The sequence below is a fragment of the Pristis pectinata genome, chromosome 4, assembly GCF_009764475.1.
Source record: "Pristis pectinata isolate sPriPec2 chromosome 4, sPriPec2.1.pri, whole genome shotgun sequence".
In the NCBI taxonomy this organism is placed as follows: domain Eukaryota; kingdom Metazoa; phylum Chordata; class Chondrichthyes; order Rhinopristiformes; family Pristidae; genus Pristis; species Pristis pectinata.
This window is the reverse complement of record NC_067408.1, coordinates 38,593,419-38,618,449: the sequence shown is the minus strand read 5'-3', so window position 1 is coordinate 38,618,449 and position 25,031 is coordinate 38,593,419. Positions and strand designations below refer to the sequence as shown.

Genomic DNA, 25,031 nt, shown 5'->3' with positions numbered 1-25,031 from the left:
GAATGATTGCATGCTTTGCCAGTTCATTCTGCAAGAGGATAGCAAACTATTAGAATGAACTGCAGTATCGTGAAAGGTACGAGCAAAGGAAAAAGGAAAGCTATGAATTATTTAAGAGTGGCTTTGTACTAATAATGTGTCTCAAAGTTTGATGTCTGTTGAAAATTATGCTGGCCTCAATTTGCACAGATTTGTAAAGAGAAAATAGTTTCACAAAATGTGGCACCCCAGTGTTCTAAAGCAAGCTTCCATGGACGAAATAGAATCAACAGTTATCGGTTCCAACATGAATCTACTTTCCTTAGATAAGATACTTGTTTAAGTTACTGATTTTTATGGGAATACAATAGCAACTGCTTCAACATAAGTAAGAAAAAAACTGAATAAATCTGTAAAATCTTCCTGCGGCATCCAAGGTACAGAAGGTGTCCTAGTTCTTGATTACAATCAAAAGATAGGCTAGAAAGAATGAAAAACTTCTATTTATATGACTTGAATCATATTGAGACACACAAAAGAGACTTAGAAATAGTTGGTTAATGTTAGAAGTGTCTTCAGGTTCTACAAACAGAGGATGAAGAATAAATGTCTGGACAGTATTTGGTGGTATTGGTTGGGAAAGGAATAATATCCAAGGTACTTCAAAAGTCCTTAAAATTAAAAGTATGAAGGTTAGAAATTTGAAACTGGACAACTATGCCTGAAACAGTGATCCATTCGGACCTAACATTGTGAGCAATCATTGAGTTATTCTGGCACCTCCAGAAAATGATTTCATATGATCAGATAAAAGTAAAGCCTATTCTTGATACTTTAAAAAAATGGATTTCACAGTACAGCAGCACTTGTTTGCTGACACTAAATCATTCTTTTGATAGCGGAAGATATTAGATTTCATTTGATGAAGTGTAACAAATGGTAAGTCACGTGGAAAGTAGAACAGGATGAACCTGAGGGAAAACAGGAAAAGGCTGCAATGTGATTTTTATATTGAGCAGCATCTTTGAGTGAGGAGAGGAAGAGAGAAGTTCAATGAAATGAGAATGGTTTGCAATGTTTTCAGTGCTGTTAGAGAATTAACATTCCTTACCCTTCCTGTAAAGCCAACTGCCTAATAATAGCATAATATTCTATGTGTGGTGGCTGAATTAGGCTTCCTGTCACTTATGCCATAAATGGAAATGAATGTTGTTTTCTTTTCATGTGATCCTTCCTCTTTTTCAGAGAACAATAATGGTGCTGGTTTTAATCTGGATGTGTGGGCCATTTGGCTGCCATACACATAGTAAGGAGAGGACCACTGTTTTGAGGTGTGACCTCATTTAACATAAACCTGTGGGGTGGACGGGCACTAGGCAAACACTCTGATGAAGCTCCATGCCTTAAGGCTGCCAATGAAGAGCTATTGTAGCTGTTAATATCATCAGGGAAAATGCAAGTGAGGGCAAGGGAGAGCGAAAGGAGTTCAAACTGAAAATCTAGGGTGTTACAGAATAATTGGTATTTTATTGTCAAATGTACTGAGGTACAGTGTAAAGCTTTTGTTAGCATGCCACAATCGGCACAATCCGGCACAATCATTCTCAACACTGGTGCCCCACGAGGCTGCGTCCTCAGCCCTCTACTCTACTCCCTATACACTCATGACTGTGTGGCCAGATTCTGCTCTAACTCCATCTGCAAGTTTGCAGATGATACCACTGTTGTAGGCCGTATCTCAAACAGCGATGAGTCAGAGTACGGGAAGGAGATAGAGAGATTAGTGGAATGGTGTCATGACAACAACCTTTCCCTCAATGTCAACAAAACAAAAGAGCTGGTCATTGACTTCAGGAAAGGGGGCGGTGTACATGCACCTGTCTACATCAATGGTGCTGAGGTCGAGAGGGTTGAGATCTTCAAGTTCCTGGGAGTGAACATCATTAACAGCCTCTTCTGGTCAAATCACGTAGATGCTATGGCCAAGAAAGCTCACCAGCGCCTCTACTTCCTCAGGAGGCTAAAGAAATTCGGTTTGTCTCCTTTGACTCTCATCAACTTTTATCAATGCACCATAGAAAGCATCCTATCTGGATGTATCACGGCTTGGTACAGCAACTGCTCTGCCCAGGACCGCAAGAAACTGCAGAGAGTTGTGGACATAGCCCAGCGCATCACGGACACCAGCCTCCCCTCCTTGGACTCTGTCTTTATCTCTCACTGTCTTGGTGAAGCAGCCAGAATAATCAAAGACCCCATCCACCCGGGTCATTCTCTCTTCTCTCCTCTTCCATCGGGTAGAAGATACAGGAGCCTGAGGGCACATAACACCAGACTTAAGGACAGCCTCGACCCCACTGTTATAAGACTATTGAAAGGTTCCCTTATAGGATGAGATGGACTATGACCTCACGATCTACCTTGTTGTGACCTTGCACCTTATTGCACTGCACTTTCTCTGTAGCTGTGACACTTTACTCTGTACAGTTATTGTTTTTACCTGTACTACATCAATGCACTCTGTACTAACCCAATGTAACTGCATTGTGTAATGAATTGACTTGTGCGATCGGTATACCATACAAGTTTTTCACAGTACCTCGGTACAAGTGACAATAATAAACCTATACCAATACCATCCAGACAGATCATTCCATACATAAGGAAATCGAGGTATGACAAAAGGAAAAAAAAGAGTGCAGAATATAGTGTTACCATTACAGAGAAAGTGCAGTGCAGATAGGCAAGTAAAATGCAAGGGCTATGATGAGATCATATGAGAGGTCTGTAGAACTTGGTGGTATGTGTTCTCAAGCTTTTATATCTTCTGCATTGGAGGGGGGGGGGGGGGTGGGGAAGAGGGGAAGAAGAGAAAATGACCGGAGTGGGAAAGGTCCCTTTTGGCTGCTTTCCCAAGGCAGTGAGAAGTGTAGAAGAGTCAATGGAAGGGAGGTTGGTTTCCGTGATGGACTGGGCTATGTTCACAACTCTGCAATTTCTTGCAGTCTTGGGCAGAGCTTAGGTTATTTCTCCACTCCTCACAATAATATCATACTTGTCAAGCTGAGGCTACCCTAGTTTGGAGTCGTTTCTGGTTGATTATTAGAAAACAATACATGATATTGTTTACCATTGTTGACAACACACTCACTGGTAGATAGATAAAGGATCTATGTTTATTCTGTCTTGTTTGACACGGTCATGCAACTTTCTCCCAAATTCTGATTTTTCTCCAAACTTTTCTAAAATCAATTGCAATTTTTCACTTCCTTTTTGCGTCCAATGTCTCTTTGTCCAGTCCTCCTCGTAGTGCTAACTCATCACACAGGTCTCTGATAGCAGATTCAAAGGCCATTCTTCATCAGAGACCCTAAACAAGGCATAACAGTCACTCTTGATCTGCTTCTCAGCCAATATTTAATAAGGAGACACTAGACAGTAATCAAGGTTAAAAGGCTAACCTGAATTTTATTCATCCATTCAGGACAGAAATGGCACTGATGCTTCACATGTGGTCACACTAGTTCTCACACACAGATCTTTCTTCCTGGTAGTGTATAACCCACTCACTAGTCAAATGGAATCTTAATGGTTTTTAAGTTATCAAAAATAAATTCTCATGAAATAATTATCATTAGATTATCAGTCAATTAATCAGTGTTTGTTCTATGCTGACGCTAATCCAGACAAGTTTGCTCGCTCGATAACCTGGAAAGGATTAAACTTCTGCCAGAACTGTAATTTTTTTTAAACTGTACTACATCCAGCTTTTGGCTACAGAAAGGAAAAGCATGTTGTTGATTTTAATATGGAGTGGATGAAGAACAAAAATATCATCATTTCTGTGAGAGAATTGGAAAAATAAACAGTTGGATAAGGTGTGGATACATGACAGGAGCACTTTGATTTTAGCTGCATTTTCATTATAGCTAACCCTTCCCAAAGCATTAATATGTCAAGATGTAGCTTAAGTGTTGAGTCAAAGTTCATTTACTCTTGTCAAGTTTTGTGCAGAATTGTCAATTGTTCTGCACCAAATATTTCTCTGCATTAAATGCCATAAAGCTCAGGATTCCCACACCATCACAGAAATCCGAAACTTGCTGGCCATTCTTTGCAGGCATTTTCCTGACTGTGTTCCAACATTGGGCTCTTCAATGAGTCCAGAGAAGAAGCATGACATTGTGGCAGTTCCGCGGTTCTTATGTTGGGCAATTTGTCTGCTGAATCTGCACCTGGTTATCCTGGCACAGGAAGAGCAAATCCATTACTGCAACGTTAAGGAATGGTACCAAGGAACAGGGATAGGTTTTGGATAATTTATGTATATTCTAATTCATTAAGTTTAAGTGCTGGGTAATTTGTTGGATGGTCCTCTCCTTCCATCATTTATGCAGGGCTGCTGTGTGCACCTGATGCAAGACCTTGAGGCTTGAGCCTCCTCCTCCACTTCAAGCAGTTATGAGCCAGAGATTCCCAAGTATCAATGGGGACATTGCATTTCTTCGAGGAGGCCTGCAGGACATCAGTCAGCCTTGTAACCTCTTAACATGACAAAGCTTGGAAAAGAGTGTCTGTTTCAGGAGTCTGGAGAGTGGGATGTGACGATGTGGTCTTTCCAATGTAGCTGACTGAATATCACTGTGGCCTCAATACTGGGTATTTTGGCCTGGGAGAGAATACTGGCATTGGTCCCCTTGCTTTTCCAGTTAACTTGGAGAATTTTGTAGAAACAGCAGTAGTTGTCTCATTCCAGTGCCTTGAGATGCCTGCTGTAGGTGGTCCAGGCATCAGAAGTATATAAGAGGTTAGGCATCACTGCTGTCCAGTAGAGCACGAGTTTTGTACTAGGTCTGAGATCTTGGTCTTCAATTACTTTTACTCAAATTGACCAAAGGCTGTGCTGGTGCATTGAAAGCAGTGGCAAATTTAATAATTGGAGTATCTCTTAAGATATGGGAAGTTGTCCACATTTTCCAGGGTCTTTCCATGAACCTTCATTATTTGCGGGTGGGGGAGGGGGGGTGCAAGATTATGATGAACACAATCCTGTCCTCAATGGAGCTGCCGTACTGATGGTCGACATATCACCAGCCAACTCACCTGGTCCCTCCATACGAGAACACTGAGGTGGTGATCAAGACAGTGCATCAGCATATGTATCTTCTTTGGCTTCTGAGGAGATTCGGCTTGTCCATGAGGATTCTCTCAAGCTTTGACAGATGCACTATAAAAAGTATCCTGGTGAATTGCATCTCAGCCTGGCATGGCAACTGCTCTGAACCAATGAAACCTGCAGAGAGTAATAAACACTGCCCAGTCCATCACAGGCTTATCACTTTCTTCCATCCAGTCCATCTTCATGGTGCATTGTTTCAGGAAGGCTAATAATATTGACAAGGATGTCTACCACCCATCTGCTTTTCTCTCTTCTACCTTCTGAGAGCAGATACAGAGCTTGAAAAACCCAGATGACCAGTCTCAAGAACAGCTTCTTCCCCATTGTTATCAGACTTCTGAACCAATCACTTCTTTCACATCTCCTTCCTGTTGATACTGCTGTGTTCTTGGTCTCTTAATTCTACTTCTCTCAGTTAATCTGTTATTGTCACTTCAGCATTTCTTTTAGCACTGCTTCAGATTGCACGACTACTTTTGCACCATTCTGTTGTAGTCTGCACCATTCTGTTGTTTTGTGCTCATTGCAGTATTTATTGCTGTATTTATCATTACCATGTATATTGTTTACTCTGTGAGCTTCACATGAGCAAGGAATTTCATTGCACCCTGATGTATATGACGAAAAACTAATCTGAATCTGAAATCTGAATTGACGATGGCTTGAACTCTGAACTTGTGCAAATGCAATTGTTGTCCCCCTACTGCAATTCAACCATCGAGCTTTGGGTAACCTTGGTTAGGGAGTATAGTTACTATATGCTGAACAGTTTCCCATTAGTTGTGTTTCCCTCTCCCATACATCAACCTACATACAATGTCTCAGATGCATGGACAGTATCTGGTCTATATGTCCAAACATCTCAGGACCAGTAGAATATCTAATTTCCATATCAACGTAAGTGCAAAGTTTGTGGGAGGTGAAGTGTAACATTACATCAAGGAAGCCTGAGTAAAGTGTTGAGCAATGATGCAGCCTTAACTGACACCAGTAGTCATTGAGAATAGTTCTCTAGTGAACCCAAAGGTCAATAACACAACTTACATGCCATCATAAGATGGAGACAAATATGTCAGTGGTACTCATAGCTGTAGTTGATTGAACTGAGTTCACCCGAAGTCTATAAACGAAGAAAAGGTGTGTATTTCCCAAGAGAATCTAGGAACTACATTCAGGAGTTAGGACTAATCTTTCCACAATATATTCTCACAGTGTCATTCTTTCACAATTACTTTGATACAGAAATCAGGTTTTCTAATGGTTCTGAGATGTTTGAATGTATGCACCAGATTCTAGCTGTGCAATCTATAGCTCTGGACCTTAGAGAATTTTTGATGCAGGTAGCTGTAGAGGGTTTGGGGAGCCAAATATGCAAATGTTCAGAACTAATGGGAAACTCTTCAGTATCCAGCAACTACATTCCATAGCCAAGGTTACCCAAAGTTCAGTGGTTGGTTCTTGAACCAACTGGCGAAGCCCTAATCACTGCAGTTTGGCAACATTATGACCACTTTGGCCACTTTGCACTAAAATGGATTTTTTTTTCTGTTTGAATTGTGCTTTCTTGTAAAAATTGTGTATAATTTATGTTTAATTTATGTTTTTCTTGTGAATGCCACTTATATGACTCTATGTGCCTGTGATGTTGCTGCAAGTACGTTTTTCATTGCACCTATGCATACATGTATTTGTGCAGTTGACAATAAACTCAAACTTGACTTTGACTTTGAACTGGAGTATGTTGATGACAATTGTATTCTATTCAACCTATAGCTTTGGACCTTAGAGAACCTTTTCTGTGGGTCAATGTGTGGGGTTTGGAGAGCCGAACATGAAGATCCAGACACCCCTGTCCATTGGAATGCTGGCAGGACCAGGATGTATCCTAAATATATGAAACACCACCAAATAGTTTTCACACTTGCCAGCCACCCGCACTCCAGGACTGTCAGTGAGGATTTTCTTTCAAAACAAGTATTACAGTTAAAGCATTCATGGAGTGCATGTCAGAGCACTGAAATAAAGATCCCATCAATCCAGGCAGTTCCACACCGCTACATATTTCAAAAAGAATCCAGCTGACATTGCAAGTTACAGTTTATGTACAAATGTAGGTGTGGTCAGTTTCAGAAACTATGGATGGAAATCATCATGGTAAGTTTTTCCAATGGGATAATAAAATGAAGTGACATTATGTTTGGGAAATTTTAAATCAACTGGCAGGATGCCATGCCACCCAGCAGAACACCTTTTCAAGCTCTGTACAATGACATTTATTTAAATAATAAATCATAATATTATTTTTAAAAGCAGCAACAGAGATCGGTGCTGGAAGGCTTGGTTAGTCATTTCCAAACCCAGAAGATAAAGCAACATGCTTCTTGTGGATGACTGGATTGAGAAATATGCTACAAGAAAAAAATGATTTGCAGCTGTTTGCCTCCATAAAAATTAAGCATTTACTAACATTAAAATTTATGACCTCTATTACTTGGATGGAAACTATAAAACATTATCCTGTTAAAGAATTATTTAAAAATGTTTTTTTTATTAAAGATATGAATATAATACTCCACTTTTAAATAGGAAGTGTTAACATGTCAGTCGGATAAAATAGAACTCTTCCAGTCCCTGGCCTATCTATTTTGTTAACAGAAATCTGTTTGATATATGCAATATGGTTGAATATGCTTCTGCTGGAAAATTGGATAAAGCTGTGCTGTTATAAATTAGCCCAAAACTTGGCTAATATAGTCAGGAATGATGTAAAGCCTTGGACATCTGTCTAATCGACAGAAAACAGTTTCTGGATGATGTACTTCATCAAACCTGACCTTGAGTACTTATAATATTTTCCCAATTAAAGGGAAGACCTCTGTATTACAGTCTTTGTCATTGAATTATTTACATGAACATCCACACTTTGGTGACATTGAGAACAGACAATAATTAATTTTATGTGTTTTAGACCAAGAGTTGCTGTGGTTCAGTTGTGACTAATTTTTTAACGTCACATTTTCAGGTCACAGTGGCATCCTGAGCTCAATAATTACTTTGACGCCAATATTTGACACACTAACGTTGCTGAGATATTTTGCTCCAAGTAGTGCGCAGTAAAAAATAGAGCATTATTCTGCATTGAATCTTTAGGGGATGTTACTGATGATAGGAGTGTTGAATCATCCCATCGAAGATAATTTGGATAATGACATACATGTGTGTTGCACTATGCATTGTATGCATCGCATGCACAATGATGTCTGGAGTTGGTATGGCTGTCTTAATAAATGTTACAGAATTATCCACTAGTCAAGGCTTGAACAATGAACAGGTAATTACACTCAGAGACACAAGAGATTCTGCAGATGCTGGAATATGGAGCAACACACACAAAATGCTGGAGGAACTCAGCAGGCCAGGCAGCATCTATGGAGGGAAATGGTCCGTGAATCTATGTCTAGATCAGGGATCTGATGTTGTCTGCAGCTGAATTGAATCTAGATCAGTGATTTCAGCAGATTATTGGCTGATCATTTGATGATATTTCCCAACATATTATTGATGACTGGAAGAAGCGTGACAGGATAGTAAATGGCCAGGATAGATTTAACATTTTTGTGTGGAAAGGGCAATGATTTGAGCAATTTTCACTTGTTTTGATAGAAGTCCATTCCATAGCTATAGTAGAATAGCTTGTTTAGGGCAGATCTTCTGTATCTGACCATGTCCAGTATGCTCAGTCCTTTTTAACATCATATGAAGTAAAGCAAATTGCTTGGATACTTCCAGCTGTAATGAATGGAACAAAGGAAGGGAGTGAAGTGAGATTGTACCCGGAATTCAATAGTTCTTTGGAACACTTGTTGATAAATAAACATTTGGTTGAATCACATGTCCAGTGGCTCTGAATGGAACCAATGGTGCTCAGCCATCCCTAGTTAAGTCCAAGACTTATACAGACCACCTGTCACTCTGTTCCGTCATTAGACTCAATATGCTGGGATGCTCCAGCACTTCACTGGGAAATTCACCTCTCCCATCTGACACCTGTGAGATATGGCAGAGTACTGGAATTGAAAAAAGGGAGAGTTAAGTAGGATGCTTTTTTTTCTTGAATTACATCCTCCCACAGAGAGTCTGTCAACACATGCTGGAAGGAATGTTTCAAAAACCTCCTCAGCTGCAACTCTGCCCTTGATGTGATTGTCCTTGTCTCTATTTCACAGCAACCTTTGCAGTCCAGCCTGCTGACATCCCTGAGCGATAAGAAGGCCATATCCTAATTCAAAAATAACAAAGCCTTTGGAGTAGACGACATCATCACTGAAATTTTAAAACTCAGTGATGAAGAGCCACCGCTGTAAGTATAGTATTGATTATCTTTTGTTAGTACTTGACTTAGTGGACAAGGCAGGTGGCAGAGCTGAGGGGGAGATAAAAATGGCAACTATTTGGGCACAGGGCAAAAAGTGTTTTGGAGAAAACTACTGATATGTATGGCAAATAAGAATGGAATAGGCAAGAGCTACTAAGGTGAATGGTATTGGAGAGGATAGCATAAATGACAGTCAAAAGGTTCAAGTGAGTGAAGTTCAGTAACTGCCATATAGAATGACTTTGGCAACAACAATTTGCATTTATATATCACCTTTCAGACAGTAAAATGCCCCAAAATGTTTCCCACAAGCATTAGCAAACAATATCTGACAATGTTGTATAAGAAGACATTAGGTCAAAGAGCTTGGTTAAAGAGCTAAAAGGGAAGTGGAGAGAGGGAGCTAGTTCCCAAAGTTTGGGCATAATAGCATGGCTGACAATGACGGAGCGTTAAAAATTAGGAATGTGCAAAAGGTCAGAAGTGGAGGAGTGGAGAGACATCTTCAGGTTGTGAGAGGAGATAATATGGAGATAGGGACAAGCAGGGGCAAGGAAGAATTTGATAATAATGTTGAGGATTTTTCTTTAAATTGAGGCATTGCCAAATTGGGAACTAATGTAGGTCACCTAGCACAGAGGTGAAGTGTAAACTGGACTGTGCTAGTTAGGATACATGTAGAAGCTTTTCAGATGAGCTAAAGTTTATACAAGGCTGCGAGATGGGAGATCGACCTGGAGATAGTTAGAGTGGCCAAGGGAGGGGAACAAAAGCAATGGGTGAGGCTTTCAGCAATATTATTTGAAAATTAATATTAAAATGAGACAAGGCTAAGCACAAAAATCCAGTGAACTAGAAACTTGATCACATACTGCAAAGTTTATTTTTGCTATTTGATAGGATTTAATTGGAAAACCAAACACTTTCTTACTGTTTCTTTAACAAATACTTCTCAGTCTTTCAGGCTTTTGGTGCCTAAACACCGGGAAGTTACCTGACATGTGCAGTGGCATTCAATGGCATACCGTGCACATTTGGATGTCACTTCTGTTAAATTCTGTTGCACATGTGCAATAAAATTTTGCACCAGTGGCCTCTGCACAAAATATACTTCATCACTTCATCAGAAGAATTGTGTTTTGGGCATACCTGTTCATTGTCAATGTTTATTTTCCATTGAAAATAAGATTTCTATCAATTATTAAATAACAATAATAGCCCATAAATATTCTGAAAGCTATTTTAAGAACCATTTAGAACTAGCAACATGTAAACCTCCATTAAATTCTGCACTTGCACTCAAATCCTGATCACTAACACACCAACATGATTACTTTTGTTCATTCGGGACAATGCTTTGCCTTTATCCTTTAACACAATTCACATTCTTTTATACACTTGAAAGCAGACCATGTTCTGCCTCTTAATTGTAGAAGATGTGAAACTGTAAGTGATTCAGCAAAACATGCTTGAATAACCTGCATTTAAAACCCCATACAGCAAAAAAAGAGATTTGAAGGTTATCAGGGAGAAGACAATGTGAAGTTATAATATGTAATTAAAAAGATCAAGATGAGATGAGATGTCGTTATGATTACAGAAGAATAATTAAATGAATAGCTTCTTATTCTAAACATAAATTATGCAAATTATCAGAAAGCTCCTCTTGCTGAATCATGCAAGGACTTAAAAATTTAATTATAATGTAAGGTCCCCAGGCTTTAACCATGCAAACCATTAAAGAAAAAGAAACATCCTTTGCACGACTTTCTTCTGCTTTGCTATGAGGAGTTGGGGAAGTTAAATCTCCATAAGCAATGCATCATTTTTTTTTAAATGGAGTAATATATTTTTTCAAATTTATCATGTACGAAACCAAATGACTTTCCCAATTGCTAGAAAAACTCTCAGTTATCACAATGTATCTTCTCCAACTTTACTATAATTTTTATTGTGGATCATCGTCTTGCCATACTGGAAAGATTTGCATGTTCCACTGACCTAAGGACAATGCTGTCTGGAACTTATGCTCATGATAGGGCCATCAATGGTGGTAAGGTTGTAAAAGAGGTTCCAGACAAAGAATGATCCAAAAGGTTCACAAGAGCAGAACAGTTTGAGAAAGGCTGTGGGCCCCGTGGTTGTGAAGGTGGAAGACTGCAATTTTTAAAAATATATTTCAAAAATAGACTTTATTCATAATTTAAAAAAATACAAAAGAAGAAACAGTGCAAAACTTTTACATTCATGGTCATTACATTCAGTAGTGTTAACTTATCTTTTTAAAAAAAATATAGTGCCATTACCACTTGTGTGGCCCCCTGGGATGATACACCCTTTCATTGTTTGGGGGGCTTCCCCACCCGACTCAGCCTTTCCATGTGCAGCAGTGGAAGGAGCCTAGACTGTGGTCCTTCCCCACAAAGCCTTTGCATTGCCTCCACCAAACTTCAGTGCATCCCTCAGCATGTACTCCTGCAGCCTGGAATGTGCCAGTCAGCAGCATTCCCTCTAGAGACTTCTCGCTGTGCTGGAAGACCAACGAGTTTCAAATAAACCAAAGGGCATCTTTCACCAAGCTGATGACCTTCCAGCAGCACTGGATATCTGACTCGGTGTGTGCCCCTGAGAACAGCCCGTAGATCAGAGAGTCCTATTTTACACAGCTGCTGGGGTAGCTGCAAAGAGGTAGGTGACCGTCTTTTCCCCACTGCAGCCATTCCAAGGGCAGTGTGTATTGGAGATGATATGTCACCTATACAGAAAGGATTTGACTATGAGGGCCCCTCTCCCTACCAGCCATGCCAGGTCTTGGTGCTTGTTGGTGAGTTCTGGTGATGAGGCATTCTGCCAGATGATTTGGACAGTTTGCTCAGAGAACCACTCCACAGTATCCATTGAGTCCCTGTCCCGCAGTGTCTGCAATAAGTTCCATGCTGACCACTGCCTGATGGATTTGTGGTCAAACGTGTTTTCTTGGAAGAAATCTTCCACAAAGGACAGGTAGTGTGGCAACTGGGATGTTGCGTGCCAATGGGGCCAGACCTATCCTCCGCAACACCAGGTACAGGTAGAACCTCAGCATAGTGTCACTTGGTGCCCACATACTTTGGATCCACATACAGCCTGATGCAGCCACACATGAAGGTAGTTGTCAGGATGAGGGCAATGTTGGCTAAACCTTTGCCCCCATTCTCTGGGGACTTGTGCATCGTGACCCATCAGATCCACTCCATCTTGGACGCCCAGATGAACTGGAAGATGGTTCAGGTGATTACCAAGACAGAAAAGCAGGGAACGGGCCATACCTATGCCAAGTACAACGGCCCTGAGAACTCATCACACCTGACGACCAAGTTCTTCCCAGTTATTGACAGAGAATGCCGTTTCTACAGACCCAATTTTTGTTTGGCCTTTCCAATCCCCTCCAGCCAATTTTGGTTACATGCCTCAGCCCCTCCGAACCAGATTCCCAGCACCTTCAGATAGTCAGGCCTAAATGGTGAATGGGACGTTGGATCAGTTGGGCCAGTTGCCAAAGAGTGTGGCCTAGCTCTTACCATGGCTGGCCGCCAATGCCAACTCTAACTGGTTACTGATGCTAATTAATCTGCAAACTGAACATGGATCTGAGTACATGTACAGGGAGGTTTTGACCTGGGTGCCTCCACGGCCTGGCAACATCTCCCCTCTTGAGCCCTCATCTTGCCTGGTTCTATGCAGCACACGAACAAGACGGAAGAGTGGGCAACACTGCCTGACTCCAAATTTGATGGAGAGACTCCCACCCATTGATTTGCTCTGCACTACGGATATCTGTGTAGAGCAGTTGGATCCAATTTCTGATTCGCTCCCCAAAGCCCATTTTGGAGAGCACGTCCATTATGTACGTCCCTCTGTCCTGCATGTAGGCAATGGTATCCCTGACCAGTGTGAGCTGTCAAGGATTTTCCTGCCAGGTATAGCACAGGTTTGGTCCGGGTGGATCACCTGTCCCAGAGCAGACTTGACCTGTTTGGCAATGGCCTTGGACAGGATCTTATTATCCATGTTCAAGAGTGAAATGGGTCTCCAATTCCTGGCATCTTCCCTCTTCCCCTTCTGCTTGTTGATGAGGGTAATGACGCACTTCCTCATGGAGTCTGACATTCTGCCAGACAGGAGCATAGCATTATACATTTCCAGCAGGTCTGGGCCCATCCAGTCCCACTGAGCCAAGTACAACTCTGCCGGTAAACCGCCGCTTCTGGGAGTTTTATTCAAGCTGAGGAACGGATGGAGCCAGTCAGCTCCTCCAGGGACAGTGGCTGATCCAGACTCTCCCACATGCTGTTGTCTAAGACCTCCATGATAGAGGACAGGAAATTCTGGGGGGCTGTGCTGTCTGGTCTTTCTGTCATACAGACCACATAAAAGACCCTGCAGATCCTTATTATGTCTGTTTACAAGGACGTTACTGAGCCGTCCTCTTCCTTAAGACTGTGGATCAATGAGTTCCTCATGAACCTTTTGGAAGAAGGAGCGTGAGGATGTCTCATTCTGCTCCACAAAGCGGACTCTGGATCTGAAGATGATCTTGGAGGATTCCAAAGCGAAGAGTGCAGCGTGCTGGCTCTTCACCTCTCGGATTTCCTCTCTCATATCTAACGCCCTCAGCTGCAGTAGGCGAAGTTGCTACAAGTCTGTCTGGAGTTAGTGCAGTTCCCTCTCACTCTATCTTGCTTTCTGAACACCTCTGAGGATGAAGAACCTCTTGATGTTCTCCTTGGTTGCCTCCTATCAGTGAATCAGAGAGTCAAAGAGGGACTTCACGGTTCTCCAACCTGTGTAATCCCTCTTTAGTTCATCGATGTTCTCTGGGGTCAGCAGCTTGACATTCAACTTCCATGGCCCCTTGACTGCCTTCTGGTCCTCCTGTAGGTGACAGGAGGCTTGAAGAAGGCAGTGGTCAGAGAAGAACACTGGCGTGACATCAGTGGATCTGACTGTGACTGCTTTTGACACGAAGAGGAATCTGGGACAGTACTGAGCCGTCAGTCTCGACCAAGTGTGTTGTGGCTGTGCTCCATCTGCAGGAGTGTTGAAGGTGTCACATAACTTTGCATCAGGAATCTGGAGGTGCTGTCCTGTTTCCTGTTGGCACTGCCTGATTGTCCAGCCACATCGATGATGCAGTTGAAGTCACCGGCCAGAGGGACTGGTTGGCACATGGTGGGAGCTACTGGAGGACAGCCAGCCACTCACTCAGCACCAGCGAGGTGGATGTACTGATTAGCTGGAGTGGCGTGTTACGGTACTTTATGTCTGCCACAAGGAGCTGCACACTAACCTCCTCTTTGACTTCAATGATTGAGAAGTTGCCTCCCCGCAGCAGAATACCCAGGCTGGATGCGTAACAATTATTGTCCCCTGACCATATGGACCACCATCGTGACCACGGAGGTGTGGCAGCCCACACTCCTGTACAAGAGTGACATCTGCTTTGACCTTGGCAAGGTATTGCAAGGCATTAACACATTGCACAGTGCTCTTCACACTGCACATGTATAGTGATGCCAGTTTTATCTCCATAGTTATTTTGGAGTACATGGTTCACAAATACAGTCCATTGTCAATCAGCCTGGGCCTTCATGCCGACAGCCTTGGCAAACTGTTGCACTGTTTTCAGGCTCAGGTACTCAGAATGGTGTCCCCCAGGGTGTGGGGTCCCTTGTGGTGATGCTGGTGGTGTCACTGGGGTGAGGTCAGTCTGTATTCTGGTTCCGGCCTCTGACTCTTACTGTTCTGTACCCTCCATCTCCCAGAGCTGGGGTATTGGCCTCTGTGCTGCTCCCAATCTCCTGGAGCTGAAGGCTGATGGCTTCTGCTGACGGCTGACTGCTCCAGGTCTCCCAGAGCTAGGGAGTGGCTGGCTCAATTCTTCCCTCACCCATGCTTGTCTGTTGGCCCCCTTCTTCCTCTTGGTCACCTCCATTTTGACGCTTTCTCTGCCTGTGTCAATGGTTTCCCATATTTGCTTCATCCTCCGATGAGGAGAGATTCCTAGACTCTGTCTGTTGCATGACCCTTTTCTTCCCTTTACAATGGAAGTGACCCCAATCATTGTGGTCTGCCAAGCCACTGAACCTGGCCATCAAATACCAAGGTCTGAATGCACACTGTACTCCTTACACCATATATGACATATGCAGACTTTCATCAGGTTCAGTAGCCCTACTGTATTGGAGACTGGTGACAGGGGTAAGGCTGTGATACCCAAAGACCTCCAACCAAATACCTGCAACTTGGGGCAGATGCATAATGGCTATCAGGTTTCTGTTTCAGAGTCAGCCTCCTGAGTCATCCTTAGATCCACCTATCCCCTTCCCCCACTGTTCCCATCTGCTCACCATTCCTCCCTTATTTGGTTCCACTCTTCATGTTCCTTACTTATCAGATTCCATAATCTGCAGTCTATTGTTGTCTTCACTTATCACCTCCCAACCTCTGTCGCTTTACTATCCATTTCCCTCAGATGCTGTCTCCATCAGCTTCCCCCTCCCCAAGAGGCTTTAGATCCACCAAGCCTGACAGATGACATCCTCAAATCCATGGGACTGCAAGTGCTGACAGTGATTTATAGTATCAGTTATAAGGAACCTTTCCCAGAATTTCACTTGATTGCTTTCAGGAGGACTATAGAGTTAATTATACATTCATCACACCTTCCTGAAAAATCATCAGTAATAAGAACATCAAGTATTATGAAAAGAACAGGCAATGAATAACTGTTAAATGAATACTCCTAAGTACACATTTTGTTCAATGATATGCATTTATTTTTTGACTCCCATTTTTAAGTAATTTCCACTCGTCTCATTTGTCCTGTGATAAAACACAGCCCTCTCCTTTAAGAGATCAGAGGCAAAGAGGATATTAGTGTTACAATCTTGTACATTCTCAAGCTGCTTTGAGCTGGCCATGAGAAGTGTGCTGATTTGTCCTCCCATGTCTTTCTCTATCCTTTCTTCTGAGACAGACTGGAGGTTTATGTTATCCCCAGCTATCAGCAGCCAACTGAAACTGACAGCTCACAGTGTGGCAGGGATTCCTTGGGAGAATCCTTGCCCTGCAGTGGCAAGGTACACTGCTGCAATTAGTGTCTGCTAAATGTGCTAACCGGAAAGATTAATCATCCATAAAATGAATCCCAATTAAGAACAAATGGAGTTTGCAATTTTGTTTTTTTAAAATAGCCTGAATTCTAATCATAGTGGTGACAGAGTCTTTCATTTTTATTTTCCCCAATTCTAGTCATCTTATTGTGTTCCTTATTCATATTTTCATTCTTATTTCTTGGAGTCAAAAACACGAATGGTTAGGGATTTACAAAATCTGGGAAAAATCAAGAAATTCAGGCAAATCTTGAAGGGACTTCACTCAAGCAATGGTTTACAAGTGGTAACCCTTTACTAGAAGTAACTGTCAGTTTCTTGAAATAATGCTAGTGTATTAAAGAGGATTTTTATCTTGCTGTTTTCTTCATTGTCTGTCAAACTAAGTCTTTGAGAAATATTTACCTTAACATATAATTTGTACACTATAGAAACAATAAAAATCTCTCGGTTCTTAAATATGTCATCACAAGTCTTCAAACAAAATGAGTCTGAATTGCTGTGGAATAATCTGTCATGAGAATAGATTTCCACACCAGGGAAGCTGAGTTTAATTTGAAAACCGTGCTACAGGATTTAGCTGTGCTTTAGTTCAAATGTCAGTAAGTCAGCTGTGAGATCTTCAAGAAGAATGTAGTTCAGGCATTGCAGGAAACAGTAGTACTCTAGGGATTCTAAAACACTACCATAAAAAGAAAGACAACTCAAAACAAAAGCTGTCTATCATATCAAATCAATCATCGTGACTATTATACTTACAGATTTCATTCCACTGTGCCAACATTATTAATAGATATTCTAATCAGCAGCAATGAGCAGGATGAAAGTTGTCATTCACAGTGATTTATACCGAATGGGCTATTCTTTGTGGCAAGAGTACAGAGCCAAAGCCTGCGGTCATTATATCCCTAATTGCTATCTCTCAAGCTGCCATTCTTGAGCCTAGCATGATTTCGAACAACAATGGCCCAAAGTTTCCAGCTGTAATAATAGTGAAACTGTCAGTGCTCGTCATCACTACTTCAGCCATTGGCACATGCATAATTAAACAACGAAATTTACGGAAGCCAATTTGAGAAGTGGCATCAAAACTACACATACATGCATACATTGTACATTCTATCCAAGATCTACAAGCCTAACTGTCCTGGTAGGCCAATTGTTTCTGCCCCACTGAACTTGTGTCCTTGTATCTTGCTCCATTTTGTCTCCCTTGGTTCAGTCCCTTCCCACCTACATCTGTGACACTTTGCATACTATCCACCACTTCAACAACTTTCAGTTCCCTGGCCCTGACTGCCTCATCTTCACCATGGACGTCCAGTTCTTGTACACTTCCATCCCCCATCAGGAAGGCGTCAATGCTTCTTTGTTGAGAACAGACCCAACAAATTCCCCTCCACCACCACACTCCTCTGTCTGGCAGAACTGGTGCTCACCTTTAACAACTTCCCTTTCGACTCCTCCCACTTTCTCCAGACCAAAGGTGTCGCCATGGGCACTCACATGGGCCCCAGTTATGCCTGTCTTTTCGTTGGCTACGTGGAACAATCTATGTTCCAAACCTACACTGGTAAAGCTCCCCAACTATTTCTCCGCTACACTGATGACTGCATTGGTGCTGCTTCCTGCACCCATGCAGAGCTTGTCAATTTCACCAACTTCACCACCAACTTCCACCCTGCCATCTCCAACACCTCTCTACCCTTTCTTAATCTCTCTGTCTCCATCTTTTACAAATCCACTGATGGCCACATTTACCTTAACTACACCTCTTCCCACCCTTTCACAAGGATGCTATTCCCTTCTCTCAGTTACCTTCTTCGCTGCCACATCTGTTCACATGATGAATCTTTCCATTCCAGGACATTCGAGATGCCCTCTTTTTTTAAGAAAACAGGGTTTCCCCTCCACTGCAATCAATGCAGCCCTCACCTGCATCTCCTCCATTTCCCGCACGTCTGCCCTCACCCCATCCCTCCCGGACATAACAGAGATAGGGTTCCCCTCTCCTCATCAACTACCTCACGAGCCTCTTCATCCAATTTATATTCTCCACAACTTCCGCCATCTCCAAAGGGATCTCACCAGCATCTCCAAAGGGATCTTCCCCTCTCCAGAGGGATCACTCTCCCTGAGACTCCCTTGTCTGCTCACCCCTCCCCACTGAGCCCCCTCCAGGCATTTATCCGTGGAACCGTACCAAGTGTTACACCTGCCCCTACATCTCCTCCCTCACCACCATTCAGGGCCCTAAGCAGTTTTTCCAGGTGAGGCAGTACTTCACATGTGAATCTATCGGTGCCATTTACTGCATCTGGTGCTCCCAGTGTGGCCTCCTCGACATCGGTGACACCCAGTGCAGACTGGGGAAAAAAAAACGCATCATCGGGCACCTTTCCTCTGTCTGCCGGAACAGCCAGGATCTCCCGGTGGCCAGCCATTTTAATTCCATTTCCCATTCCCACACTGACATGTTGGTCCGCAGCCAAGTTGAGGCTAAGTGCAGATTAGAGGAATGACCTTTCATATTCAGTTTCGGCAGTCTCCAACCTGACAGCATCAACATCAATTTCTCTAACTTCCGGTAACCACTGTCCCCATCTCCCCCTCCTGTTTTCCCTTATCCCTCTGGCCCCTTTACCCCTTCTCTTTCCCATGCCCCACCCTCATGGCCTGCCCATCACCCACACCTTCCTCCCTCTGGTTCCCCACCTCCTTCCCTTTATTCCATGATCTACTGTCCTATCAGATTCCACCTTGTTCAGCCCTTGCCTCTTCCACCTATCAAATCCCAGCTTCTCACATCGTTCCCACTTCCCCCCCTCCCCCACCTACCAACCTTCCCTCTCTTGCCTGCTAACGTGCTCCTCCTGCTCCCCCCACCTTTTTATTTTGGCTTCTGCCCTCTTTCTTTCCAGTCCTGATGAAGGGTCATGACCAGAAATGTTGACTGTTCATTTACCTCCATAGAAGCTGCTTGGCCTGCAGAGTTCCTCCAGCATTGTGTGTGTTACTCCAGTCTTTCAGCATCATCTCTCATGTCATATATTGTGCCTTTAGCACCAGTATAAGCATGGATTTCCACACCACTGTCTTTTAGATGAGCTATTAAACTAAGAATCCAATTTCCTTTTCCAGTAAATTGGAAACACCCAACAGCATGAGCTACCAGCGCACATTGTGCACATCTGGATGCCCGACTCAGATCCTCCATCCGCATGATCATCAAGGAAGCCATTGGGTTTCAGGAGTGACATCAACTGAGTACAAAACTTGACTGAACTCCATGAAATTCAATCTTGCTTGCAAAACCCATGAGTGGTATGGATCTGGTCAAGCAGAAAATTGAAACCTAGTTTGGTGTCAGTGGAAAGTCTCAGCCTAACTGGGATGTTGCTTGGGAGTTTGATTTTTCATCCTTAGGGATTGTTCCCACCAACCCCCTTCCACTGGTTCACTAGCCCTATAGATATATCTCCAATTCCCTCCATTCCAAGCATAGTCTGAGGGACCTCATCACCTCAAGCCCTCCAATGTCATTCCTTCAAATCACCTCCCTATATTCCATCCCATTATCTCATTGCCACCTTAATCATCTCCATTGACCCTTATTCCAATCACCTTTCATCTCCATGCGATCCTCTCCCCACTCTCTCCTGTCTTCCTCACTGATCTTCTCCCTCCACCTCACCCTTTCTTCAGAACCTCCAGCCTGCCTAGTTTCGAAGACGAGAGGTCTCAGAGTACATGTACAAGTCCTGTGCTAGAGCACACAAAGCTGCAGGCATGGTGTATGATAAAATCGCAGACTTAGCTAAAACAGACACATCGTGGAATTTCTCGGTGCTCACCTCATCACTCAATTATTTGCTTTCACATTAGTGAGATCTTTCTTTTCACTGCTTTGATGGTTGACAGAATAATGCCTGCACTGCAACATGTAATCTCAAGCAGTAAAGCACCTGAGGTGCTTCTAGAACATGAGACACCATCCAAAAAATTCTACACTTTATTTAAATACTTTGTGGAACTTTACAAATGTTTCCTAAAAGAAAGTAAGCTGTTTGCACTGAGGATCCTTCATTTATTTTCAAATACAACTTTTCAATGCATTCAAATAAAAATAAAAGCATATTTTCAAAAAGGTCACAGATCACTGGAAAAATCTATACAGCTTTGAATAGTTTTAAACTTCATTGCCTAGAAATTGGATCACACAGCAGTTTGTTTTTCAGTGCCAGTGATCCAAAATCAATGTAACTCTGTGTAAATTGCACCAGAGATCATTTCCAGGTGAGATCACACCCAATCCCGAATTTGTACTTGGCAATTCTGCTTATTCTCCATATTACCATGTCTGACATCTCCTCAACATTAGATATGTAGCTAATGAAACACACGGTTCAATCACTTCTGACACAAGCTGGATTTCAGATCTTCAGAAAGCATGTCATTGTAAAGTCAAAGGAACACAGAACAGTGAACTGTATTCTTCATAAAGGCATCATTTAAAGGGCCATTCTGCTAACATCAGGTCACCTCATGAGGCAATATCAGAACTGGAGAGCATTTCAGCAGTCTGCAAAGTGCACAAACTAGCAAGAAATGCTTGCTGCAGCATTCAACAACTCTGCAGCCTGGCGCCTTCACACCACTATCACTGACAGCATTGTTTTAAAATGAAAGCTTCATGCCATGTGTTGCTGGTGACCCAGGGATGGTTGAAGACCACAGGGAAACCCTTGGAGTAATAAGGTTTTTAAAGGCCATCATCACTGAAATCTGTGACTTTCCGCTGGATGGGCTTCAACTTTGATCTGGGGCTTAGACTCCTCTCACTCGGAGGTCAAGGTCAAAGTGGTTCTCAGCATCATGGTCTCAGGATAATTTCAGGCAGCCAGCATTGATTCCTGCCACGTATCTCAGCTTGCAGGTTAGTACAGCATTTGAGAGGTTACCCAGCTCCGTGCTCAAAGTAACGACTTTGTGCGCTCTAATTTTGGCGAGGTGCAGGTGGCATCCCATGCATTGGGATTTGCTAGCATTGCTGGCTTCCCCAAGATGCGAGCTGCCATTGACTACTTATCTAACCACAAGGGCTCCCTCAAAAACTCCAGAGCTCTTCATCAGCAGAAAGGGTTTCCACTCCCTAAATTGCAGGCTGCAGTTGGTCACGAGAAGACTTTTCCAATAGTCAATACTGGGTTTCTGGCAACTCCCGCAACACCTTCATCCAAGGGACTCTACATTTCCTGATATTTTCAGTGGCCAGCACTTCCCTGAGGAATTGAGGGCTACCAACAAGGGCTATCATCTTCTTTTGTGGCTTTTAACTTCTGTGTACTATCCAACTCCTCCAGCTCAGCATTAATATTAAAACAGACAGGGAACAAGAAGGACAGCTTTGGAGGATGACACTGGTCTCTTGAAAATGAGATTCTGCTGTATTTGTCAGTCCTTAGAACACTGCAGTTCATGCCCTCCTGGTGAGGAGACCTCATTATAGTCCTCTATATGTTGAATAACCTGGCCTACAGGAGACAACTGCCAGTGCCTGAGGAAGAGCAGCTAGGAGACCTTGAACCTGAGGGCCGGATGGAGCAGAAAGACCATGACTACTCTGAAAGAGCTGTTCCTCTGCAATATCACCAGCTGGATCATGATGCTGAGAGCAGAAGGGAGACAATATCCAGACACACAATAAAGGATTGCCTTGTCAAGAGATAATTCAATGCCTAGCTCGAAATATTCATTGTCTTCATGCAAAACAAGTAAACCTCTTGATATTCCATTCATATCCACCATGATGAAAGCAGACAAAATGCCTCAGTAATGCATCATATTCCCTTACATACGGCTTTTCATGTCCACCTGCACTACATCCGCTGCTTTGGTGACCTGTCACAACAACTCTATTCCCTGATGGATGAAAGCTTCCTTGAAGCACTCTGACCTCTGCATAAAATGTACTTCCCTCAGAGGAACTGCTCTCAGCCAGAGTTAACAAAGGTCAAAAGCTTTAACACTTTGGCTTCCTTACCAACATCTCTGGTAGACAATCACCATTGTAGCCAAAGTACCTTGAAGTAATGAACCTCCCAATACATTTAATACATTGGCATATAAGGATTATGGAGAAGCATTGAAGGGTTAATATTTTCAAAATGATTAAGTTTACATTTATTCAGAGATGATAAAAACCCTTGCATGAAGTCATGAGGTTCAGTTCAATGTATTCAACCGATTGTTCAGTTCAAGATATCTCCTGTACGATAAGATGGACTCTTGACCTCACAACCTACCTTGTCATGGGCCTTGCACCTTATTTTCTGCCTGCACTGCACTCTCTCTGTAACTGTAACACTATGTTCTGCTTTCTGTTATTGCTTTTCCCTTATACTGATGTACTGCAATGACCTGGACGGATGGCATGCAAAACAGAGTTTGTCACTGTACCTCAATTAATACACAATGGGCAATGCCTGACTTCACTCTATTCACACCATTTGGATATGATCACTCTATTGTTACACTATCCTACTTGAGGAATCAGTTTGGTCTAACGATACCTCACCTGTTCAAGTGGCTTTAATTCCCAGAAATGAAGACTTCTAGAAAACAGGCCGCCTTGGATATAGTTCAGATGAAGGGTCTTGACCCGAAACATCAACTTTCTGTTTCCCTCCACAGATGCTGCCTGACCTGCTGAGTTCCTCCAGCATCTTGTTTGTTGCTCCAGATTCCAGCATCTGTGCCTCCACTCAGCTTTGGATACATGTTTAAGTTCATTCCTCAAACCTCCCCATGATCTTTAGCCTTCCATAGAGTCCCTCCTTCAAAGAGTGCCACTCAAAATCTTTGAGGAAGACAACAAGCGGGGAGAATTCGAAGGCAAGGACTGAATTTACTTCAGAGGTGACACTCCTTAGTTACATCACAGGTGTTGCGCTGCAGTGAGGCAATCCCTTTTAACTGAAAAGCCTCCCTCAGCAGCTGGCTGCAATCAAGAGTGATCTCGAGCCAGCTGATCTCATTAGTATCCTCACTAAGTGAAGCATCACTGATACCACAGGAATGCCAGCAACTGTGACCTCTCTCTGCATTCTGAAAGATTTATGTGTCCCATGTGAAGGCAAAGTTAAATGTTACTTGTGCACAGAATATTACTTATCTCAACATGAAACAAAATAATATATCAACTGAAACTTATTACATTTCATCTTTCAAGATAAACACCCCAGTGTTGTTACCTTTTGACCAACTTGTGCTGGGTTTTGATGTCCTAATGCTAAGAAGCGGTGTCCCTGTGTGGCTGCTGGAAGGCTGCTCCCCTTCCCTTTGAAATCACTCACATGACCCACCAGAAGCTCTTGCTGTAGATGTGTCAGCTTCAGACTGCTGCCCAGGACCAATGGAAGGAGTAGTGTTGTTTTCCTCAAAGATTTTGAGTGGGACTCTTTGAAGGAGGGACTCTATGGAAGGCTAAAGATCATGGGGAGGTTTGAGGAATGAACTTAAACATGTATCAAGGGCTGAGTGGAGACAGAGATGCAGGAATCTGGAGCAATAGACAAGATGCTGGAAGAACTCAGCAGGTCAGCTGGGACATGGGTGAGTGCACTGCCTGTGAGGGAGGTAAATTGCTGACCTCAGCAGTGGGCAACATCAATATACTGAACCTGTCCACCAGGCAACCTCTCATGGTCCAGGTACACAATGGCGCAACAAGCTGCTGGCACCCAGACCGCACCATCATCGTTTCCTTCTCCAGTTGAGTTGGCCTACAGATCAGGAATCAGAGATCTGGTCCTTGTTGTTTTCACCATTCTTCCTGGAACCAGCTCAATACACAATTAGTACAGGGCTTTGCTCGTGATGAAGAGGAATGTTAGTAGGAGGACCCATGCAGGAGAGAGATGAGTTATGAATTCACACGTGCTATATCTCTGCTCCTTTAGGAAAGTAATCTGCTTATGTGTGGCATGAGTCAAAGTGAAAGGATAATATATTTTGTGCTGTAGAGCTCACCTCAATGTACCTAATGAGATTTCTTAGGACACTGATCCAGTGACTGGGTTCTTATACCTGAAGGAAGAAATATGAACTACTCTTGCCAAGCTCTCCTGAACCCTTTGTGTACCTCCCTTCTGGCTTGTTTCTCGGTAATGAATATTTTAATGTCATTCTCTATAAATGCTTGCACTTCTCTTTCTCCCTCATGTCAGCCATGCCCCTTTACAAGCCAACTGCCATTGTTGCTTATTGCACTGCAAAGTGTCAACAACTGCTTTGAATTTAGCCGGGTCTCAGCAGGTTATATTTTCATTGCTTCTCTCTGGGT

At 42.8% G+C, this 25,031-nt stretch overlaps 1 long non-coding RNA gene across 2 annotated transcripts in view; it reads left to right on the top strand.

Moving 5' to 3' along the window:
• Window positions 1-25,031, top strand: part of LOC127569761 (uncharacterized) — a 135,636-nt gene that overhangs the window by 51,541 nt on the left and 59,064 nt on the right. For both annotated transcript variants that reach the window (XR_007956240.1, XR_007956239.1), the window contains one exon: window positions 9,385-9,518. This is a non-coding gene — a long non-coding RNA (uncharacterized LOC127569761). The remainder of the gene's footprint in view (window positions 1-9,384; window positions 9,519-25,031) is intronic.